Source organism: Suricata suricatta, chromosome 4 (assembly GCF_006229205.1).
Source record: "Suricata suricatta isolate VVHF042 chromosome 4, meerkat_22Aug2017_6uvM2_HiC, whole genome shotgun sequence".
Lineage (NCBI taxonomy): Eukaryota > Metazoa > Chordata > Mammalia > Carnivora > Herpestidae > Suricata > Suricata suricatta.
The window spans coordinates 42,851,390-42,858,623 of record NC_043703.1 but is presented as its reverse complement, the minus strand read 5'-3'; positions in this window follow the sequence as shown (position 1 = coordinate 42,858,623).

Here is a 7,234-nt window from a genome sequence, read left to right as displayed (position 1 = left end):
TGATGTTGATAGATTTAGACTAACATGCTCTATAAAAACAAAAGTCCTTGTACATTTTCAGTTATATCTACATATACTTCTGAAAAGCACTCAAGATATTGACAATTATTGCACAAAAAATTCTCTGTGCTGCAATTCTATAATAGAAATTAATTTGTGGCCGTGTATACCAGAGAAACATATAACAAAATGACAGGATATAGTAACTTCACATCCAAGACATTCTTTGCCTTTTAATATGTAAGAAATGATCTATGTATCATTATAAATTTATTATGTCATAGTAGCAAAATTCATAGTATGTGAAACTTACCACTTCTCATTTCACATCTGTGGTTTTAAATGGCCCAGAATAAGCAAATGCAGCAGCTTCTCTCATTTGATCCTCATAGTGATCGAATGAGGTAGGCATCTCCATCCTCATGAAACAGACCAGGAAACAACTTGAGAGGCGAGATGAAGTGGTCAGGGTGACAAGACAGGCACAGCCCACAATCAGACTCAGAATACTGGGACTCAGAAATTCTGATTCCTTTTTTGCAGTTATCTTAACAACCATCCTACTTGTTTCTATGTAGAATAATTTAACATCTTTTAAATATAAATGGAAAACTACATAAGGTCATTTCCACTAGGTTTGGCAGTGCTTTTGGCTCCTGGAATTTCCATCCAAACCTGTGTCACACACTGGCTAGTTCAGAGGAGCGATGGCCAAGAAAATTCCATAGCCTGGGTTACATTTTTTATTAAATGCACTTTCCTATGTGACGTTCAACATCTCGAAAGGTGTGTAAAAGACTATTCATAGGAATAATGAGCAGTCTTGAAGGATGGAGCAAGTAAAACAGAGTGTCTAGTGAACAGGAGTCAGGAAGTAGGAAACGCAAGTCACTTCATTAACTGCAGAATTATTTTAATCAGGAGACTTGCTGTTTGACTCTAAATTTTCTAACTATACAAAATAAATTTAAACAGCCTTTAACTTTTAATATTATCTTCTAAAACAAAGAACCACTTTGATAATTTTTAAGTCATTTTTTAAATCAATGCGTTGAGTGTGCAAGGAAGTGTAAATCTGTTGCTTTTGACACATGACTTCATTTATCTTTGTGATTGACGTAATAATGATTAGCTCCTATTTCTGTCCCATTTATTAATGTAATGATCTTCTAAAAACAACAAAGATTAAAGACAATTTAATTAGAAAAATAAATTAGTAAACTGATGTCACTAGATTTTTTTTACTCCTCAACTATTAAATCAAAATGTACTCTAAGCAGTTTTATGTATCTAGAAATGGGATTATCCACTATAAAGTAAAAGAATGACAGCATTTCAGACTTTGTAAATTAAATTGTGTGATTCATGCATTTTCTAAGAATCTGAATGACTTTCAAATGAGCCAGCTACTTTATGCCTCTAATCCTTCTTAGAAAATAAATGGAAGAAATATGCTGATTCTTCTCTTTACATTAATACTTCCACCCAAGAGCCTTTTAAATATATGCTCCAATCATTTTATTTTTTTAATTGAATTGCATTATTTCCTAGTTCCCCCAGAATCACAATTTGGTAAAAAGTATCTGACATGACCTTTCTTTTCAAAGGTAACATTAAAGTTTCAAATCATACAGCAACCCACAATCATTGTGGTATGAGATTCACTGATGTAAAGTAATTCATACTAAGAAAGTGTTTGTTGATAAGGATGCACTTATAGAATCTGTGAAGAGCCACTGAAGAGAATTCACGTGTTCTACTTCTGACTAAAATATAATATTGTTTAGATCTGTTTATTTTCATTTGTCTATTTTTATTCTGTCTATAAATATTTAAATTATTCAGGTATAAAAAGATAGCAATCATCATCTAGTCTTTCAGGGGATATTAAGTGTCCACAGAAATATATCAGATAAAATATCCACAAAACAAACAAAGACAAATCCTTTGTATAAAAAGTGAATTTTTAGATAAAAATTATTATTTTTACCTATATGCCATAAAGAGCAGTGCTCTGCTCAGAACTGGAGCTTCAGGTCAGTTTGTCGTCTGCGTGTGAGAGAGGATTATGCGTGGGAGATCTTTAGTAAGAGGATTGCTTGGCTGTTTTCATATCAACTGAGAATGTCCTTTAATGTGACAGGTTATATTAATGTCAGCTTTGAAAGAGCAAAGATTCAGAGCAGGGAACTTGTCTACTTATTTCTTTGGATTTTAAGTAACCACAAACAACATTTTAATCCTACAAAACAGACTTTTTGAAATGTGAATATTAATAGGAAAAAATGAAAAGGTCTAAAGCAAGTGTATCACTTTCAGTTATGTAAGAAGACAGTATCTTAAAAAGCACTTTGACCTTTATATAGTGGTATGCAAAAATAGGTATTATCATGATTAAGATTTATTTGGAATTTCTAAGTATTTTCATATAACCAACTCTTTATCCCCTGCTACTTTCTTTGTGTAAGAACTCATGGATTAATCAATAGGCATCTGAAGACAAATTTAACCCTTTGGTTAGTACATATATTTCTTACACTTGTCCCAGATTTGGGACTTCTGACTATAAAACTTAATGTTGTGGACTGAATTGTGTCCCTCTCAAATTACGTATATTGAAACTCTAACCTTCAGTGTGCTGGCACTTGAAGGTGGGGCCTTTAGGAGATAATCAGGTTCAGATGAGGTCATGTGTATGGAGCCGTCATGATGGGATTAGTGCCCATTTTGGAAGAGGAAGAGACAGGAGATTGTTCTTTCTCTCTCTTCCCCATGAGGATACAGTGAGAAGGCATGGTCTGAGAGCCAGCAAGAGAGTTTTCAACAGAACCTGACCTTTCTAGCATGCTAATCTCAGACTTCCTGCCTCTAGAAGTACCAGAAAATAAATTTCTGTTCTTTAAGCTACCAGGCTATGGAACTTAGTATGGTATCCCCAACTGACTAATATACTCCTACAATTTTATTAATAGAGTTGAAAGTCCCATATAACTTACTTTTACTGGTTTACAAGCCTTGAAAATGAACTAGTTTCTTTAAAAGCTATATTAACCTCTATACACAAATATGCTTTAAACTTACACACAACAAATGTATTAAACCTCAGGAAAACATGAAGTTTATTAACCAGTACATGAAATTTGATTATATTATTATAGAAAAAAGTAGCATAGAACATACTATATATAATTTTAAAAGAGATGATACTTTTACAGCCAAATAGTATTTTTGGGGGAGTTTATGTAGTACTTTATAAATTTAGGTGAAATATATTCCCTGGAATAGAGAGAATTAAAGAAAAACTAATACATATACTAGAGAAGAATTTATACAGGATAAATCATGGATTATAACTTTTTTAAAAAGAAATTTATAAAAACAATAGACTTTAAATTTCATTTTATACTTCTTTGTATTCTGTTCTTGTTTGAAATGGGCCACTATGCACAGTGACAGAAATCCTGCCATTCTGAGCCAATTATTTTAAATTATTAATGGAATAGGGGACACATACGCCTTTTTTGTTGTTGTAAAATAATAATTATACATGTTGAATATGTGTTTTTAATATGGAATTTTACATACTTAGCTATTACACATGCTTCTCCCAACCCATCTTCCATTAAAGTTCTAATTTTTCAAGTCTTCTTAAAAGCTGTGAGTGAAAATGTCTTCAAAATGTTGACGTATATACAAAACTTCACATATGTGCTTGTTATATATGGGTTTATAATTATTTAATTCATATAATTATATCCATAAAGTAAGAAAAAATATTCTAGAACAGCACAGAACTGGCTACAGCTGCAAAATCAGCAAGAAACATTTTTTTTTTTTCATTTTTAGGAGAGTTACTGATAGCAACACTCACAGTCCATTTGGGAACATTTTTTGCCCAGAGTTAGATTAGAACTGAACTTACTATCTTTGTTCAATTTGCTGTCCTCACGGTGACCTGTGCCATAAGGGTTTGCTTAATATTCTTACACTTTTACTCTTCTGTCTTCATTTCTTTTGTCCCCTTACATATGGTCATTCTTAACTAGTAAACAAGATAGATATGCTCTATACCATTATAGAACTTACAATAAATTGTTTAGAATAAGTGAATAAATGAAAGAATTAGAATTGTTCACTATTCAGTCTATTTTGAGTTCTCTCTTCAGGCCCGGTTTTTCCTCCTTTAAACCCGTTCCTCCCACTGTACTCTACATCATTTATGAGGATGCTCTTTGCTATTTCATTAGATAATAAAGTAGTTCCCTTATCCTGATATGCTCCTCCCATTCCTTTTACCCAGATACATCTGAATTGAAACATCAGTCAATGGTCTCAGGAACGTATTTGTGAACCCTTAAGAGTTAGTTTAGTTTTCTCTAATATCATGCACTCGTATACTATATACCTCATTTAGAGTACATTTGTTTTTTTTAAATTTTTTTTAATGTTTTATTTATTTTTGATACAGAGAGAGACAGAGCATGAGAGGGGAAGGGGCAGAGAGAGAAGGACACAGAACCGGAAGCAGGCTCCAGGCTCTGAGCTAGCTGTCAGCACAGAGCCTGACGCGGGACTTGAACCCACGAACGTGAGATCTGACCTGAGCCAAAGTCGGAGGCTTAACCGACTGAGCCACCCAGGCGCCCCTAGAGTACATTTGTATTGATAGTTAATTAAGCTAGTGGCTACTGTGTTGATGCCTGCCTTACTCAATTGTAAACTTCATGAGTACACGATTATGTATTCTGATCAATGTATGTCTCCAGTGCTCAACACAAAATGCAGTAAATATCCAAAGGCAATAAAGGACTCTTGGATGAGTGTAGGATAAAACTGTTATATAAGTGAGAAGGCACAACTGGGCAAATGCAAACATGGTTGTTAAATATGGGAAACTTCAGAATGTGGATGACTCTGTGAGCTTTATGTAAACAATGGTATGATAATAGGGAATTCTAAAGTCAAATGCAAGTTTTGCTTCATACCTGCTAAAAAGTTGAGCTGCAGGTGAGGTTGATCTATGTGTGTGTTATCCACACATCTGTAAAGCAAAGGTTGGCTGCCAGTGGCCACAGGTCATTTTGTGCATTGCAGAGGTTGATGGCCAATTCACACCTCGTTAATATTAAAATCAACTACTTGAGGCCCTTATGGATAACCAAAATATATGGTCAGATTGATTGTTTTCATTTTTCTGCTACTAAATCAGTGATTCATCAGATGTTTGTGTCTTCTCCTTTCTCTTTTGTTAAAACACCATTGATCATTTGTTGCATACAAATGCATGCAAAGTTATGAGTATCAACTCTACAAGTATCCCATGTTGTTTAAAATGATTTCTCAGTATATTTTTGTAGTTTTTGTCCTGTTAAAACTGATTAGAGTGACTTTTTTTTCACTGCAGTGGTTTTTGCTTATGTTAATAAATCAATGCAGTCACAAATACTCTGACTGTGTATGAAAATGTCATCTTTGTCTCCGGTAGCGCACACATTTCAAGCTCAGGAAAACTACGGCATTTGACTTGTTATTGTAATTAGAAAGAGAGCATATAACTTTCAGCAGGTTTTATGTAGATATCCTACTTTTCTGTTTCCTGATAATGGGTTCCATTAACGTTAATTGGCTCACTTTAGTCTTATATACTGCTGGAAAGAAGGCATATCTTTAAATAAGAAGATGAGCACCATTAAGGCTTGCAGTTGCAAAGAGTACTGGAATATGTTGTAAAATCTGAACACAATTGCCATAATATTAAGTTGAAAGTACATAATAGTTCATGATTTATACTACTTAGGCATAGGTGATAGCCTCAAAAATGTGCATTTTTTATAGAATATTATTATATACTATTTAATTTCACAGTTTTGGAGTTTATCCAATAATGCTTGAGGATAAAATATATTTTTCAATTGTATTTAAAGTATTATTTCACAGTAATTTTTTTTAAAGTTAATGATTTCTTTGGAGGGGGGCTGTATTCAGTTACTATTCTGTTATTCTGCAAACAGAAAATGTCAGGGACCAATCAAGGTCAGAGATTATTTAAATATATTCACTGGAAAAATGAATTTTTATGGATTTAAACATAATTTTAGGAACTTGATTTTTACTTATCTCTCAGTATTTTACCAATTCTAGAATGTTGCCAAAGTACTTCTTACTTTTTATTCTAGCCAGATATTATGTTAACATTTATTAATCAATTGATCAGAAAATAATACCATATGGTATTAATAAGTGGAAACTGGTAATACTAATAAAGAAGAATGAAATAAGTCTGAGTTGACTATCCTCTCTGTATTTGGCATATTTCTTTATTATAAAGTCCCTGGGGTATAGTTTATGTGTGTCATATAATAATATTTTATCACTAATGAAGTATGTACACGAATTCAACTCCTATCTGCTGTCTAACTTTATACTGCAGATTGACAATAATTATAGCTACAACATACAGATGATCATCTGAATGCAAGGACTTGTCTCCTTAATTATGTTTGTAATGAGAGATTAACCTTTAAAGATAAATTTGCCTTTCCTTTTGTCACCTTTATGCTATCTCTCTCCTTTAAATTTTCACTATGAATGGTCTTTTTATTTAATTTATCACTAGGAGAATGTAATGTGATTAGATTGAGAATCTAGACTGGTAAAATATTTAAAAGACAGATTGAAAGTAGAAAACATGATTGCAACCTTTAATTTTCTTTCTATTTATTATATTTTTCTCCTTTGCATTTTCCTTCTTTTATCTACATCTTTCTTTTTCTCACCCTTTGGAAGTATTATCCTATACAATTTTTAGACTAGTTGACTTGAATCTGAATTCAGTTTTCTCTCATTAGTTGTAAGGCGTTAAGAAAATGTGTGAAACTTCTCAAGCTGGTCCCAAATTAGTGAGTTAATGAAAGTCAAAGAGTTGTCATTTGCTAGGTACTCAATAAATTTTCTACGATTTATTCTCTTCTTTCTTACTTTAGCATACACTGCAGGTCAAAATAGCCCAATATCTTGGTCATAAATCCCATTCTTACCATATCTCAAACATAAATTTTTCTATCCAAGTTTTTATTTAAATGTCAGTTAGTTAACATACATATAACATTAGTTTTAGGTGTAGAATTTAGTGACTCTTCACTTCCATACAACACTCGGTGCTCATGACAATAGCACCTTCCTTAATACCCATCACCCACTTAACCCATCCTCTGCCCACCTCCCCTCCAGTACC